The sequence below is a fragment of the Zingiber officinale genome, chromosome 3B (genome assembly GCF_018446385.1).
Source record: "Zingiber officinale cultivar Zhangliang chromosome 3B, Zo_v1.1, whole genome shotgun sequence".
Taxonomy (NCBI): Eukaryota; Viridiplantae; Streptophyta; class Magnoliopsida; order Zingiberales; family Zingiberaceae; genus Zingiber; species Zingiber officinale.
This window is the reverse complement of record NC_055991.1, coordinates 49,679,924-49,697,532: the sequence shown is the minus strand read 5'-3', so window position 1 is coordinate 49,697,532 and position 17,609 is coordinate 49,679,924. Positions and strand designations below refer to the sequence as shown.

At 38.3% G+C, this 17,609-nt stretch overlaps 1 long non-coding RNA gene across 1 annotated transcript; it reads left to right on the top strand.

The window, feature by feature from the left end:
• The first annotated feature begins 3,171 nt into the window (after positions 1-3,171).
• Positions 3,172-4,378, top strand: LOC121968278. The gene is made up of 3 exons (XR_006108038.1): positions 3,172-3,551; positions 3,685-4,025; positions 4,318-4,378. It is a non-coding gene; the product is annotated as an uncharacterized LOC121968278 (long non-coding RNA).
• Positions 4,379-17,609: the final 13,231 nt, after the last annotated feature.

Below are 17,609 nucleotides of genomic sequence, written 5' to 3'. Positions count from 1 at the left end.
AATTGATAAAGATAGACATTAAACAACGGCTACTTTGATAGTCGTTATTCAACGTTTAATTTTTTTAATTAAAAAAAAATCTATAAATACATCCCGAACTCATATTTTTTTTCTTTCATCTCTTCATTCTCTATTTCTTTCATCTTTTCATTCGCTATTTGCATTTGAGATGGACGAAAATTTCAAGGCTTCTTTTACAAATCTTTTGAATTCTTCAAATGCGGAAAAAAATACATCTTCTCAAAATATCTGCATTCCTCCAAACCATAATGCCCAATATCCTCAATTTTTCTCTCATACGCAATACCGTCCAATTTTTTAAAATATTTCATATATTCCGCAAGGTCTTCCAAATTTCTCAAATTTTCAGAGTTCTCAAAATTTTTCGCTCCCCTTCTGAGTAATATCGCCCCAACTCCATTTGGTATATATTCACACCCAGATTGGTCAGCCATGAACAATCAATTTGGGATGCCTTCTATGCCTTTCGTATTTTCACCTCCTCAACCACCAGCCATGTTTTTAAATGAAGCAAGAAGGACTATTATTGACCCATCTATCAGCGACAAAGAACTTCTAATGCCATCGTCTATTCCAACATCTCAATGGCCACCACACTCATCACAAGAAGAGTGTGAAGTTGAATCGAAGAAAGATGTTTCTAAATAAAGATTTTGGTCTCTTGATGAAGATATGGTCCTTGCGAAGTCATGGGCAACTATCAACACCGACACAGTCATTGATAATGACCAGAAGGATCAAGTTTTTTGGAAATATATAGCTGATTACTACAGCAAGCTTCGACCCATTGGAACTATGAAGAGAAGCTATCAGGTGCTAAAATCACATTACTATAAGTTTGTGCCTGATCTTGTCTGAGATCTGCAGAGATGAACACTAGTTTCGATGAATGACGATGACCTCCTATGAAGACGAACTCTGAAGATCTGAAGAAACTTCTCAGCGCTCCTACGCACAGTGAGACGAGCCAACAAAGAGTTAGTGACCTAAGATCAGGGTGGGGATCCCTGGCTAGGTCCTATGACGCTCAAGTCAATTCCTCTCACAGATGGAAGAAGAAGAAGAAAAACAGTAACTGAAGTGAAAACACAGTTTAGATGCTAGAACTTGCGTACCTTACCAATGGAGAAGATCCCCCTTTCTATACCACCTCACGTGACCTCCGTAGTCGTGAAGTAGTCCCCGATTTGTTAGAGTTTGTTAGGAGATGAAATCATCTCCTACACTTAGTGCGCTAATCCTTTAATAAATTTTTTCTGTACCCAGATGTACCCATTTTATCGTTTATAACACGTCATCATAATTGAAGAAGCTTCTAGAAGATGTTTCCCGCCAAATATTCTATTAAGCATGTTTCGGCAAGTCGTTCAAGCCAGCTACATATACTGTGGAGAATGCTTTCTGTTAAATATGTCTCGGTCGGTCGTTCAAGCCAACCGTATATATTGTTCAAACCATCTCCTGTTGAATATGTTTCAACCGATCATTCAAGCCGATCGCATATACTGTTCAAAATACTCCCGTTGAATATGTTTCGACCGGTCGTTCAAGTCTGCTGAATATATTATTCAGAATACCTCCTATTAAATATGTTCGGGCTGGTAATATGCTGAGAGCTATATATGAGACTAAATGTCTTTATGCTCGGGCGGGGTTTGCCCGACCGATCATATGTGAGCACGTGGATGTTCGCTTGGCCTGCGATCGGCTGGTTATATATTGAGAGTTATATATAAGACTAAATGTCTTTATGCTCAGGCGAACTTTACCCGACCGAGCATATATAAGCACATGAGTGCTCGCTCGGCCCTCGTTCGGCCAGTTATATGTTGAGAGTTATATATGACGCTAAATACCTTTATGCTCGAGCGGACTTTGCCCAGCCGAGCATATGTGAGCACGTGGGTGCTCGCTTGGCCTGTGGTTGGCCAGTTATATGCTGAGAGTTATATATAAGGCTAAATGTCTTTATGCTCGGGCAGACTTTGTCCGGTCGAGCATATATGAGTATGTGGGTGCTCACTCGGCCCGCATTCGACCGGCAATATGATGAAAGTTATATGTAAGGCTAAATATCTTTATTCTCAGGCAGGCTTTGCCCGGGCGAGCATATATAAGCACGTGGGTGCTCGCTCGGCCTGTGGTCGGCCAGTTATATGCTGAAAATTATATGTAAGGCTAAATGTCTTTATGCTCGGGCGGGTTTTGCCTGGCCGAGCATATATGAGCATGTGGGCGCTCTTTCGGCCTGGGGTCGGCCGGTTATATGCTTAGAGTTATACAAAAGGCTAAATGTCTTTATGCTCGGGCGGACTTTGCCTGACTGAGCATATATGAGCACGTGGGTGCTCTCTCGCCTTGCGGTCGGCCGGTTATATGCTGAGAGTTATACATAAGGCTAAATGTCTTTATGCTCGGGTGAGCTTTGCCTGGCCGAGCATATACGAGCATGTGGGCACTCTCTCAGCCTGTAGTCGGCCGGTTATATGCTACAAATCTTATATAATGCTAAATGCCTTTATGCTCCAGCGAGCTTTGCCCGACCGAGCATATGTGAGTGCGGAGGCGATCGCTTGGCCTTTATTCGATCGACGATATACCTTTCCCATCTTTTTGGACTTAAATCACTCCTTCACTTGCTTGACTTATCTAACATAATCCGTATCACTAGCCTCCCCTTCAAATCTAATCGAAAGAGGTGTGGCCGACTGACTAGACCTAAGTCTATTTTTGCCTTTTTGTTATTCACTATAGTGATCCCATTATACCTTCTACAGTGATCCCGTGACACCCTTTACAGTGATCCCGTGATACCTCTAACAAGTTAAATAAAGGTGTGATCCTATCTTTTACAACATCACCCTTTTCTAATCACTTTGTCTTCTTCCTCGCATTTGTGTATCTTTTGTTCTTTGCTCTCCTGTGAGATCTCGGAAAATTTAAATAAATAGGGTTATTTCAGAAATAGCCTTATAAAATTTTTCTGGAATTTTAGGAATTTTCTGGGAATTTTTCGGAGCTCGTATGACGGGTTTTGAGGGGATCAATTTCAGGTTCGGATTAAGCCTGTTTGGGATACTCGTTTAATTAAGGAAATGTTTTATTATAAAATCTTTTCCCTTTTATTTTCTTTCTCCCTTACAACGCCGATCCCAAACCCGAGCTTTCTCCTCTCTTCCCCGATCTCCCCTCTTCCTTCTATGTTCTCTCTCTCGCGGACGAATCGGAGGCGACGGGAGCGGAGCTTCTCCGTTGGCGATCATCCTCGTTCGTCGGAGCTTGCTGGAGCACGGCGGAGCCTAGATCTTCTTCGGCCGAGGGGTTTTGTCCCGTGAGTTCTGCGGCTAAGCGTCAACGGCGAGGTGGCTAGGGCACGGTGAGGAGCAAGATTCGTCGCCTCCCAACCGATCGACCTCCGTTCTTCTCTCCTCGCACTACTCATAGTGCGATCCATCTCTTCCTTGGCCGGATCTGGATCGAGCCGTGCCACCCGATCACCGGCGTGGAAGGGGCGATTAGGGCTTCAATGGGTAAGCAATCCGAACCTTATTCCTCTTTCCTGTTCTTTGATCTGTGCCCTAGATCGCCAGGAGCCATTCCCCCGATCTCTTCTCTGTTCACCGATACCCTGTTCTTGATCCTCATCTTCTTGCGGTTGATTAGGTTTCGGTTGATGACGATGGGATCCATTGAGTTGTTGGGCAGAGGCTTGAAGGGTTGATTGATGTCTTGGATTGCTTGATTTGAGATCAGTGATCTGCTTGTTGATTCTTCCTTCTTGATCCGAGTGATCCAGCAGTAAGGCCCTGTTCTGTGGAAGACTTCCTGGTTCCAGCAATCAACAGCAGCTCAGTTAAGGACTTTTGGCTTGATGCATTGTTGATCCAGTGAGGTTCTGTTGCTGTGAGGCTGGGATTGTGATCTTTGAGGTGTATCCAGCAGCTTTCCCTAACCGGCAGCAACACCTTTGATTGTGATCTATTGGTGATCACTTTGGATTTGAGGTAAGGAATAGGATAATTGATCTTGTTGTAGATCATGTTTCGAATTTGAATACTGTCCTAGATGGATTAGGTTAAGTGTAATTGGTTAGTTGATTGTGATTAGATATAATTGTTTGAATTAATCTAATGGGTTAATTAGGGTTAGGGTAATTAACCCTAATTAACTATTAGATTTAAATTAGGAAGGTTGAGATGATATTGATTAGGGTTTTTCCCTAATTTGTTATTAGGGATTTTATTTAGCTATTCTTTTGGATTTATCTAAATAAAATATATATATTGTTTGACGCAGGATTCTGATTCGAGACAAGCATCTCGACGTTGACTTCGGATTTGGGATTGTAACTTCTATTTGAGGCGGGTACCCTTTGACTTATCTTTTGATACTGTCTTATGATATGTATAGTTTATATATAATTACTAGTGATAGATGGTAGATTTATTTCTTCCCTGGTCTTAGCTTAGTTGATACTTATCACATGCTTCTACTGTTAGATGCTTTACATTAGTCTGGTTTACTTTTATCTCTTGCCATGTGTATATGTGCTTGTGGTTATGGTTACTTATAGTGCTTATCTACCCATGATTAGATGCTGGAGATACTTGTTATATATTGTTGGATTCATGTTGTTTATATCTCTATTATGCATCTGTGTTTACCTTTTGGCACCTACGTATATGGAGGAGGATACGTTCAGGTATGACATTCTGTAGCCGCATGCACCATACCACATGATTGCATGCTGGGCGATTGACGACTCCATTATTGTTGAGCTCGTCGGCCGGCTACATGAGGGCCTGCACACAACGTGTCTACTGCATGGGTAGTGGCACAACACTCAGGGTGTGTATGGTAGGTTGCTCGGTGGTGCACCGCCGGGGTGCTCATGGGTAGCACGACACAGCGGGGTTGCAGCCGGGATCCCTCCCCGTCATCGCGTACCGGGAGTTGAGAGCATTGCGCTCCCTCACTATGTTTGAGGTAGGAGGATAGGTGTACTCCGACAGCATCCCGTCCACTCGGTCACTCTTCAGGGGTAGTGATGGCAGAGTGCACGGTGTCACAGCCCTACCCACGCGGTCTCACCATTGTGTGTGAGATGGCTGACAGGGGTGACCATGTCATATTGCATCATATGCACAGATTGCATTTATTGTGATTGTTGCATATTGGATGATGCACTTGGGTGACTGCATATGATTGACATGCATACAGGATACATGCGTATTTGTTCTGACTATCTTTATCTGTGTATGTCCACAGTCATTCGCCCAAGCCTCGCAGGTGAGTACAGTTTATTTCAGTTATGCATTTCTTATTATTCTTGCTGTAAACTGTATTACATGCTTCTGGTTACTCATTACAGTTTATTCAGCTATGCATACCTGTTATATTGTTAGGAGACTGTACTGTAGGTCCTATAGTTTAGGAGACTGTACCTTAGGATATTACTGGTAGTTATATGTTGCTGTACATATCTATTAGTTTACCTGCGGAGTTCTTTGAACTCACCCCGTTGTTACTATTTTTCAGGTTGAGGCCGTCGGGAGATATTCCAGTCGCTAGCCCCATTAGTGCGAGGATTTTCTTTGTCGGATTTATTCTGCTTTTGCGTCTTATATACTTGTATTGTGGGTTTGTATTGTGGACTTTATGTCGAACCTTTGGGTTTGCTGCTTTTGTTTTCCGCTGCAGATTTTCACACTACTTCGTGGATTTGTTTTCTTCGTTGTAGTGGAGTATGATGTGTACGTATATCTTTGTTGGTTTTATATCGTTCTTCCTTATTAAACTGCGTGGATTGAGTATATGTTGAGCTGTGTGGAATATTGATATAAACTGCGTGGTTTGTTTCTTATTTGTACTGTATTGTTCCGGCCGAGTGTGGCCGAGGTATAGATATATGTATACTGAGATTCATATTGTCCGCCGTACAGGGGAGATGCTGCCGAAATTTCTTCGGACAGGGACTACTTGGGGCGTGACATCTCCGCTAACTATTTTCGTTCCTCTTACATCTTTTTGTTAACAATGTTGACCCTTTATGAATGGTACACCCAATGCTCTTTCGAGTTTTCTGCAGCGGAAGCTTGTGAGCTTCAATGGAATTACAACTTCCCTTCATACATGGTGACTCCTACTCCTAGGGATCATCCTCATCTTCCTCCTCCAGAAAGTGTGGTAATTTTCTAGGAACAAGTTCTGTGTGGTTTTAGGTTTCCTATTCATCCTTTTTTCATTGACGTTAGTGTTGGAATATATACTATAAGCCTAGCTTTTGTATGAACATCTATTTTGAAATATTTTGAAATGAGAATCACTTTGGTCAAATGTCTGCATTTTATATTTATATATATGTCAATGTAGTTGTCCATTTAATTTATATTGTAGATAACATGGTGTTTGGTGCCACACAGAAGATCATGTTATCAGTTCCTTATAAATTATAAATAGTAGCTCACAACCAAGATGGATTAGGACAAACTATTGGAACGATTGTAATTTAATTTGGTATTAGTCTGTCTTGACTATAAAATTACACTAGTACACTATGTGTGTATTGAGCAGGACCATTTGAGGTTGTTCAATTTGTACTGACTACGTAAAAGAACAGAACCTCTGTTATTATAGATGTGTGTCCTCTTAATCCCTATATAATAACAAGCACATATACTTATTTATTTCTTTAACTTATCAATGGGTGAGATTTATTCGTTAAATCAATAGGCCCAATGAGTTGGGAGATAGTATTATTTATATAGTGTGTTATTGATTATAGAAAGAATCTGTGTCCTAATTATTTAGGTTGATGATGCCCCCTTGAGGAGCTCATAAGGATTATCATGTAAATCCTACAGGTGGACTTAGTCCGGTATGATAATAAAGTTGAGTGGTACTACTCTTGGAATCATATGTTAATTAATTGGGTTGTTAGTAACTCAATTAATTAATGGACATATGATATCTTAAACACGGGGAGATTAACGCACTCATGATAAGAAGGAGCTCATCTTGTAATATGAAATTGGTACGGTAGTTCAATAATAACCCTTTAGTGGTATGAGTTATTATTGATGGACTTGGGTTGGGTGTTCGGGCTGAACACAGGAAGGTCAAGCCCATCAGGAGGCCTAAACCAATTCCTCCTCTATGTCCCTACTGTAGCCTCTATATAAAGCCTCGCATCCACCCATCCTAAACTTGGTTTAACTTGGTTTGGTTTAACCTGGTTTGGTTTAACCTAGTTTGGTTTAACTTAACTTGGTTTAACCTGGTTTGATTTAACTTGATTAGGTTTAACCTGGTTTGGTTTAACTTGATTTGGTTTAATTTGGTTATAGAAAGGAAGATTTTTTCTAAATAGAATTCTGTTATTTTTTCTTTCTTTGTAACCGACGGCAAGCCTATAAAAAGAAGTAAGTGGTGGCCCCCTAAAACCTAGTTTTATCTCTTCTCCTACTTGTGGTCGGCGCCCCTCCCTTTCCTCCTCACCTAGGGCCAGTGCCCCTCCCCTTCTCCTTTGTTAGGGTCGGCGCCCCCTTTATCCTTGGTGGTCGGCGCCCCTCCTCCTTGGTGGCCAGCGCTCCCTCCTACTTGGTGGCCGGCGGATTGGAGAAGAGGAAGAATATTAGAAGGTGCCCCATCCTAGAGCCTCCTTTTGTAGCCGACGGTTTGGAAACCGAGAAGAGAAGGAGGGTGGTGTTGTCTTGGTAGATCATCGCTCACACGACGTCCAAGAAGAGGAGAGGAATACGATAGAAGATCAAGAGGTTTTTAGCTACAAAGAAAAGGTACAACTAGTTCTTAATTCCACTGCGTAATTAGTTAGTTTTCTTTGTATTGATTTTGGAATACCAACACAAGAGGCCAACGATCTTGTACTTCGATCAAGGTGTGCTTTGATCATTCAAAAACTTGCTTGATTGATCAAACACATGTATGATCGAACATGCGAGTTGCTAGGAATAGTTTTGTACTTGTATAATTTTTATACGTGGGAATTTAAACATAACGGAATTCCAACGCCTTCAAGTGGTATCAGAGCGAGGTTTCTGATTCTGTGTAGTTGGTTTTCGGTTAAATTATGCACTGATCATATATGAATTTAGGTCGGATAATGGTAGGATGTGCAAGATAGATTAACTCTGTGGTTGTAAGCGTCCTAAGTCCAACTATTATGGCTTTGTGTGTTTGTGTATGATTTGAACCCTCGGGCATGTCGATATTGTTATGTGTACATGATTATAATAATTAAATGCAGCCGGTTGCCGTAGTATTTTTTTGCATTCTGTTCGATCTAGATTACATGTAAATTCCTTTGTGGAATATAGGATCGATAAATGTAAAATTTTATTTTTTTGTTGCAGCTTGTATCCTTGCTATGCGTGGTGCTATTTGGAGGACCGGAGGCGCGGCAGAGAAGGAAGCGAGATAGACGTGATAGCTTGATCCATTGGCAGCATATTGGAGGACAGCGTTGGATGAGGCCATAATAGTTGAAAATTTTATTTTCATATTTATTGCCTTTATATGCTGTTTTATGTGTTGTGATGTGTGTGCTACGATGTATGTGCTGTGATGTGTGTGTATGATAAAATTCTTCAATTTAAATAAGTAGGAGAGGGATTATTTAAATAAATTCCATGATCTCTATTACTGGTTTGTAAGTGATGCATTCAAACTTGCGCGTTAGCTTTAAGTGCCTTTCTCCATATCAGATGAGTTTATTTTCGGATCACTAGATCAAACTTCCTCTATGGATGATTATAGGAAATTATTTAGGAATGTGTGATCTTCTCCATCTGAAGGGGTACTGTTGGTGCAGTAAGCATCCGACGATCGAACCTCAGTTTTGATAATGACAAAGGGATTCAAAGTTAAGGTTCCTTGTCATCTAACATGGTTAAATAAGGTTTCAGGAAAGTCCTAACTGCGATTAGGCAAGGGAAAATCCTAAGGGGGGTAACCTTAGGTCCTAGGGGGTGGTAACCCTAGGTGAAGGAAAATCCTAAGGGGGGGTAACCTTAGGTCCTAGGGGGTGGTAACCCTAGGTGAAGGAAAATCCTAAGGGGGGGGGGGGTAACCTTAGGTCCTAGGGGGCGGTAACCCTAGGTGAAGGAAAATCCTAAGGGGCGGCAACCTTAGGTCCTAGGGGGCGGTAACCCTAGGTGAAGGAAAACCCTAAGGGGCGGCAACCTTCGGTCCTAGGGGGCGGTAACCCTAGGTGGAGAAAAATCCTAGGGGCAGTAACCCTAGGTCCTAGGGGGTGGTAACCCTAGGCGGAAAGTCCAGTCGGTCTGGAGGACCGGACTGGCAACAGGTAATCTCTGAGGACGCGTTCCCCGTAGAGGGAACAATAGGCGTCGGGTCGACCTAGGGTTTCCGGTTGGAAACCTGAAGTCAGACCCGGACAGTTCGAATGCTGTCAAAACCTTTATTATCATTCATTATGTTTCTGTGCTAACTTTGTTTTGCAGGGTATGTGTTTGGGACTAACACATTTTGCAGGAACAAAGGAGCAAGTTACAACTCGGATGAACAGTGTCCGAGGCGCCTCCATGGAGCTTGGAGGCGCCTCGGGTGCGAACCAGGAAAAGCCAGCGCAGAAGGTTGGAGGCGCCTTAGATGAAGTTCAAGGCGCCTTGGGTCGAAGGTTGAAGGCGCCTTGGGTAGGCTGAAGGCGCCTTGAACTGGATGAAGTTCGACCAAGTCTGTGCTGATCTCCGCGGGTGACTCGGCCTGTTTAAGGCGCCTTGAAGGGCTTCAAGGCGCCTTGAACACCCTTTATAAGGGGTCTCGAGCAGCAGCACCAGAATAACGAATTCCAAGTCTTCTCTCTTCAACGTGCTGCTCCGAAAGACGCCCGGAAGTGCTGCAACAAGTCTCCGACGACCCGAAGCTTCAATATTCTACTGTTGTCGTCGGTATAACTAGTTTTTCCAGTTACTTGTACTTCATCTTGTAATCATTTTATCGAGCTTATAGTTGTTGCCCACCGGAAGCGATCAAGGATCACGGGCCTTCGAGTAGGAGTCGATCAAGGCTCCGAACGAAGTAAAAATCCTCCTGTCTCTGTGTGTTTGTTTTGTTTTATTCCGCTGCTTTAATTACTCTACGAACGCTTTACGATTCCGATAATCGAACAAATAGCCACGAGTGCTATTCACCCCCCCTCTAGCACGTCTCGATCCAACAATTGGTATCAGAGCAGGGTCTCTTTGAACTGATGCAACCACCATTCAAGCATTTTTTTTTGGCTTTGTCGTTTGTATAGGTTAAAAATAAAACTGTTTCTAGCACGTCTCTTTTTTTTTTGTTCACCCCCCCTTTCGTTTTTTTCCCTCCAAAACTGCTTTTGAAAAATTAATTTTCATCTTTTCACCATTGGTTGGAATTAGCAAAATATTGCATTTTCAAAAACTTGTGGTAATATTTTTTTAATATTATTTTAATATTATTTTAATAATATTTTTTTCGAAATTCCTGAATTACTATCTTTATTTCTCTCCCGCACTACTAATCCAAGACTAAGTCTTGGAACAAGTTTTATTGTGTTTATTTTATGAGATTTCTTCTAATGGCCTACGAAGATGGGTACAACTCCACATGCCTACCATTGTTGTCTGACGAGAACTTCAGATACTGGAAAGACCAGGTGGAGCATCAATTAAAGACCGAAGCAGAAATATGGACCATAATCCATATTGGATTCACTCTCCCCACCAAAGAAGGTGTACTCATCACCTGTGAGAAGTGGGATGCACAAACAATAAGGACATTCGAGGCAAATGCAAAAGCAACTTACATTCTCCTATGCGGACTAACAAATTCAGATCTTGATCGAGTTGGAAAGTTCAACAATGCTAAGGAGCTTTGGGAGAAAGTGCTCAAGCTTTATGAGATCCCTTCAGAGTTAGAAGATCGAATAGAACCTGAGTCCGAATTTGAAATTGAATCCTCAGAGTCAACCTCCGAACCAGACTCAGAAAAATCAGAGCAAACCGATATCATAGCACTGATGGCCAAAGACGAGATATCTGAATCTGAGTCAGAATTTGAAATGGCAACGGTCAAGGGGGAGGATCCTATCACAGATCTAAAAGGTAAAATTATAAATTCAAATTATAAATCTCTCATAATCTGTTTTAAGTGTAGGGAGAGAGGGCACTATAGAAACGACTGCCCCACTCGTAAGACTCGACCGACACAATCGGAGGAGAAGGAGAAAATAATCAGGAGAGGGAAGAAATACATCAAATGCTCCAAATGCAAACTAATGGGTCACTGCAAAAGACAATGCCCTGAAAGAAGACCCAAGAATCCAGAGGGAGAAATCAAGGTTAGTACATTTACATTATATGAAAATCCAGTTTTTACAACACATGATCGCACTAGCTTAACTAATCCTGCTTGCTCTAGTATAGATTTCTCTTCAAAATTAGATATGCATGCTAATAATGTAATGAACAAAATTAATTCAAATAAAAATAAGAAATTAACTCTTAGAAAAGTAGAAATACAAAATAATATTTTAAAAGATAAAGTTGATAAATTAGAGAAGATTGTTAATAATTTAGTCAAATCACGAAATCTAGACTTGGGTTATAAATCTAAAGTAAAACTTAAACAGTACAAACCAAGTTATAATCAAGTACCTTTTATTTACTTAACTTAATAAAACGTAAATCAATAACATAGGAGGAGGCTCCAGAATAGCTGGCACCTCCGAAATTAATCCACCCGATAAGGGTAAACAAGAGTAGATTACCTGGCAGGGTAATTAAGGTTAGATTAAAATGGATTAGGTTTAACTTAACCAACGGTACTGGTGAAGTTTTTGGATGATAGTACGTTAGGGAAGCTTGGGCATCGCATGTCTAGGAAGATATGGCTTCGACCTGGTACATTTGGCCAAGTGGAACTGACCGAAGCTACCCTTAAATGGATCCTAACTAGTTAGACCAAAGTTTAGTATTAAGTTCAATGGGTAGGACTATTTGGAAAACCTCGAAGGCATGGTTACTTTAATGAATTCCTTGTGACTCACCATAGCCCAGAAGTTTATCCAAAGAATGCTTATTTGTTGAACCCAAAGCTAAACCTGAATCTAACACAAAGTTAAACCAAACCCTTAAATTGAACCTCAATTCATCTCACAACAATTATAGGGTTCCCTGATTGAAAATTTAGATCGGGTGAGATGACTAAGAAATTAAAATTGATTTAAAACATAATTTGAAAATTATTTAAAAATCTTTACAAAATCATTTCAAAATTATTTTAAAATCTTTTCAAAATTCATTTCAAAATTATTTAAAAAACTTTTCAAAATTCATTTCAAAATTATTTAAAAATCTTTTCAAAATTCATTTCAAAATTATTTAAAAAACTTTTAAAAATTCATTTCAAAATTATTTAAAAATCTTTTCAAAATTCATTTCAAAATTATTTAAAAAATCTTTTCAAAATTCATTTCAAAATTATTTAAAAAACTTTTCAAAATTATTTAAAAATCTTTTCAAAATTCATTTCAAAATTATTTAAAAATCTTTTCAAAAATCATTTCAAAATTATTTTAAAATCTTTTCAAAATTCATTTCAAAATTATTTAAAAATCTTTTCAAAATTCATTTCAAAATTATTTAAAACATCTTTTCAAAATTCATTTCAAAATTATTTAAAAAACTTTTCAAAATTATTTAAAAATCTTTTCAAAATTCATTTCAAAATTATTTAAAAATCTTTTCAAAAATCATTTCAAAATTATTTAAAAATCTTTTCAAAATTCATTTCAAAATTATTTAAAAATCTTTTCAAAATTCATTTCAAAATTATTTAAAAAAAAAAAACTTTTCAAAATTCATTTCAAAATTATTAAAAATCTTTTCAAAATTATTTAAAAATCTTTTCAAAATCATTTCAAAATCTTTGAAACTTAATTTCAAAATTCTTTTAAAATTTATTTGAAAAATCTTTTCAAAATCATTTCAAAATCTTAAAACTTCATTTTAAAATTATTTGAAAAATATTTTTAAAATCATTTTAAAAAAAAATCTTTTAAAACTTAATTTCAAAAGTTATTTGTAAAATCATTTGAAAATGATCATTTCAAAATCATTTGAAAAATCCCTTGAAAAATTAATTTCAAAATTATTTCAAAACTACTTAAAAAATTATTTGAAAAATCATTTGAAATATCCTCTGAAAAATTTCAGAAGTTTTTAAATTCTTTGAAATTCTAAAATTAATTTTTCTTCAAAATAATGGTCACTTATTTGGAATTCTAACTAATATTTTTAATGCTGTAAATTAAAGTAAACTCCATCTCACACTCACTCATATGCTAAACATGCTTGTTAATCTAGAATGAGTGAGTTGGAAAATTAGGAAAATAATTTTGTAACCTCTCATGCTTGAACTCCTGAACTCAAAAATTTATTAAGGCATTAATTAAGGGGGAGTGATTTTGAGTCGGTGTTAAAATAGTTTTTCTTTAAAATTTTTTTTGACTTGACCTTAAAATTAACAACTATTTTTGGCATATCTTCAAAAATTCAAGCTATCTTTAACTTAGCTTTAAAATTAAAATTATTTATGACCTAACTTTTAAATTATCTTGGCAAGATATTTTCTCAACGCAATCATTTTTAAGCCGAAAAAGCTAAGTATTTTCCAAAGCATTCTCAAAATTTCATCAAAATAATTTTTTTTGAAAAACTAAATTTTTTTGATATCACAAAAAATTTAGCTAAGTGTCTCTCAAAGTAATTGTTTTCAAATACTAAGTTCTGCTGAAAAAGCTAAGTATTTTCCAAAGCATTCTCAAAATTTCATCAAAGTAATTTTTTTTGAAAAACTAAATCTTTTTGATATCACAAAAATTTGCTAAGTTACTGTTTAAAGATAAAATAACTTTATCTCAGCTAAAAGTATCTCTCAAACTAAAAGAAGAATTTTCCGTTCAAAATTATGATTTCACCTAGCTAAAAGTCTTACAAAAGTATGCTTAACCCTTTATTTTTCTCTTTGAAAGATAAGATTGAAAATTATCTTTGAAAGTTAAGCTAAGGCCAAGATTTTCTTCACTCTCTTGGGTATTTTGATATATGGCAAAGGGGGAGAGTAGGAAGAAATTCAAAGAAAATTATAAATTAAAAATCAAAGAAAATTAAAACGAAAATTTTGTTGTGAATGTGCCATGCTTTATTTATGCCTGTGCTTATTTATGCGCATCTCTATTGCATTTTTACTTAACTTTGAATTTCGGTTGCCATAATCAAAAAGGGGGAGATTGTTGGTGCAGTAAGCATCCGACGATCGAACCTCAGTTTTGATAATGGCAAAGAGATTCAAAGTTAAGGTTCCTTGTTATCTAACATGGTTAAATAAGGTTTCAGGAAAGTCCTAACTGCGATTAGGCAAGGGAAAATCCTAAGGGGGGTAACCTTAGGTCATAGGGGGTGGTAACCCTAGGTGAAGGAAAATCCTAAGGGGGGGTAACCTTAGGTCCTAGGGGGTGGTAACCCTAGGTGAAGGAAAATCCTAAGGGGGGGTAACCTTAGGTCCTAGGGGGCGGTAACCCTAGGTGAAGGAAAATCCTAAGGGGCGGCAACCTTAGGTCCTAGGGGGCGGTAACCCTAGGTGGAGGAAAACCCTAAGGGGCGGCAACCTTAGGTCCTAGGGGGCGGTAACCCTAGGTGGAGAAAAACCCTAGGGGGCGGTAACCCTAGGTCCTAGGGGGTGGTAACCCTAGGCGAAAAGTCCAGTCGGTCTGGAGGACCGGACTGGCAACAGGTAAATCTCCTGAGTGGAGTAGGTGAGGACGCGTTCCCCGTAGAGGGAACAATAGGCGTCGGGTCTGTTGGAGTGTATACTAAAAGCCTAGCTTTTGGTATAAACATTTATCTAGAAATAAGAATCACATTGGTCGAATGTCTACATTTATGATAAATGTAGTTGTTCAATTAATTTATATTGTAGATGACATGGTGTGTGGTGTCACACACAGAAAATCATGTTATCAGTAGCTTATAAATTATAAACAGTAGCTCACGACCATGATGGAAAGGAACAAACCATTGGAAGGTCGTAGTGTATTTAGGTATTAGTTTATCTTGACTATATAATTACACTAGTACACTCAGAGTGTATTGAGTAGGACCATTTGAGGTCGTTTCTTTTATACTGACTTTATAAAGAAACAAAGACCTCGGTTATTATGGAAGTGTGTGCTCTTAATCCTAATGTAATAACAAGCACATATATTTGATATTTATTTCTTTAATTTATCAATGGGTGAGATTTAGTTCGTTGAATCAATAAACCCGATAAGTTGGGAAATTGTATCACTTATAGTGTGTGTTGTTGATTATAGAAGGAAACTGTGTCCTAGAGATACTAGGTTGATAATGTCCTCAAGAGGAGCTCATAAAGATTGTCATGTTAAACCCTGCAGTGGACTTAGTCCGACATGATAATAAGGTTGAGTGGTACTACTCTTGGACTTAGATATTAATTAAATGAGTTGTCGAACTCACTTAATTAGTGGACATTCGATATCTTAAACACAGGAGACTAACACACTCATAATAAGAAGGAGCCCAAAATGTAATTTGGGATTGGTGCGGTAGTTCAATGATAATTCTCTAGTGGAATGAATTATCATTGATAAAATTAAGTTGTGTGTTCGAGGCGAACTTAATTTTATCGGAGACCAAAACCAATTCCTCCTCTTGGTCCCTATCGTAGCCTCTTATTTATAGAGTTCTATACCCACCTATACCCACCTTCTATACCCACCCAATAGGGGCCGCCAAGCTAGCTTGGGATCAAGCTAGGGCCGGCCTAGGTATGGGTGGCCGGCCCTAGCTTGAACCCAAGCTAGTAGGGCCGGCCAAAATAAATTAAAAAGAAATTTAATTTTAATTTTTATTATTATGTGGAAGATATATTTTAAAGAGAATTAAAATTAAAATATCTCTCTTGTAAAAGATCTACAAAGATTAAAGAAAGAGATTAGATCTCTTTCCTTATTTGTAGATTGGAGAGATGTTTTATTTTTCTTTAAAATTATTCACATGTTGATAAAATTAAAATTATAGAAATTTCCTTTATCAACCATGAAGAGATTTTAAAGAGAAATTTTATTTTTAAAATTTCCGGAAACAAATTAGGAAGTTTTAATTGTTGATTAAAACTTGTCCTCTTTGTTTTCCAATAATGGCCGGCCACTTGAAATTAATTGGGAAATTTTATTTTATTTCTCTCAATTAAATCATGTCAAGGAAATTAAGGAAAATTTATTGTAATTAAATTTCCTAATTTGCCTAGGCCAAGGAATATAAAAGAAGGGGTGAGGGTGCCTTCACAAGACACAACATCTATTATTCCTCTCCCTCTTTTGTTCCTTGGTGTGGCCGGCCAACCTCTCCCTCTCTTCCTCTTGTGGTGGCCGAACCCTACCCTTCTATTGGAGCTCTTGTGGTGGCCGGATACTACTCGGAGAAGAAGAAGAAGAAGGAGAGAAAGCTAGCATCTCTTGGAGCTTGGTTAGTATTTTGTTTTTCTTCCTTGGTGAAGCTTCCTCTTTGTTGGCCGAACCTAGCTAGGAGGAGAAGAAGGTGATTGGTGGTTTCTCGTCTCGGAAGATCGTTGCCCACACAACGTCCGAGGTTAGAAGAGGAATACGGTAGAAGATCAAGAGGTTTTTCTACAAGGTATAACTAGTAATTTCTATTTCCGCATCATGCTAGTTATTTATGGAAATAATACCAAATACAAGAGGCTTACGTTCTAGAATTTCGAATATGTTTTTCGAAGTTGTGTTCTTTTGTTTCTTTCTTTTCCTTGTGATTTGATTGTTCTCTTTGGTTAACCTAAAGTTATTTTAGGAAATTAAATATTAGCTTTCTATTAAAGGTTTTGTCTAGTCGGTGGTGGTTGCTCCCATATCCAAGAAGGCCATGTGCCTCGCCACGTCGATACTTGGGAACCTTTTATGGAAATTAATATTTAATGGAATTAATAACTTAAGGAGACTTGGGTCGAACGTGTTAAGTTCCGCAGGAGATCCAAGTCAAAACCTAAAAGAACAAATAGATTAAGTTTTGGATCAAACGTGTTAAGTTCCGCAGGCGATCCAAAATTTAATTTAAAAGAACACATGGTAGCTAGGAAAAGGTTCAGACCTTTGTACAAAATTTTTGTACAGTGGAACCTCTAGGCTTTCCGAGTAGCAACCAACAATTGGTATCAGAGCTAGGGTTTTGCCTCTGTGTATTTGGTATTAGTTTAATTATGCACATGTCATATATAATTTAGGCAGGTTAATAGTAGGATGTGCTAACTTTGTGGATGCAGGATCCAACTATTATGGCTTTTAGTTATTATGTGTGTGATTGGACCCTTGGACATGTCAAGGGCATTTATCTGTGTGTGCATGATTGTATTAAAATACAGCAGGAGCTGTATTTAGTTTTATTAGGATTTTATTTTTGATCTAGATACATGTACATTCCTTTTATGGAATATAGGATCAAAATGTAAAATTCTATGTATATCGCGGATCGAATCTTGCAAAGCGT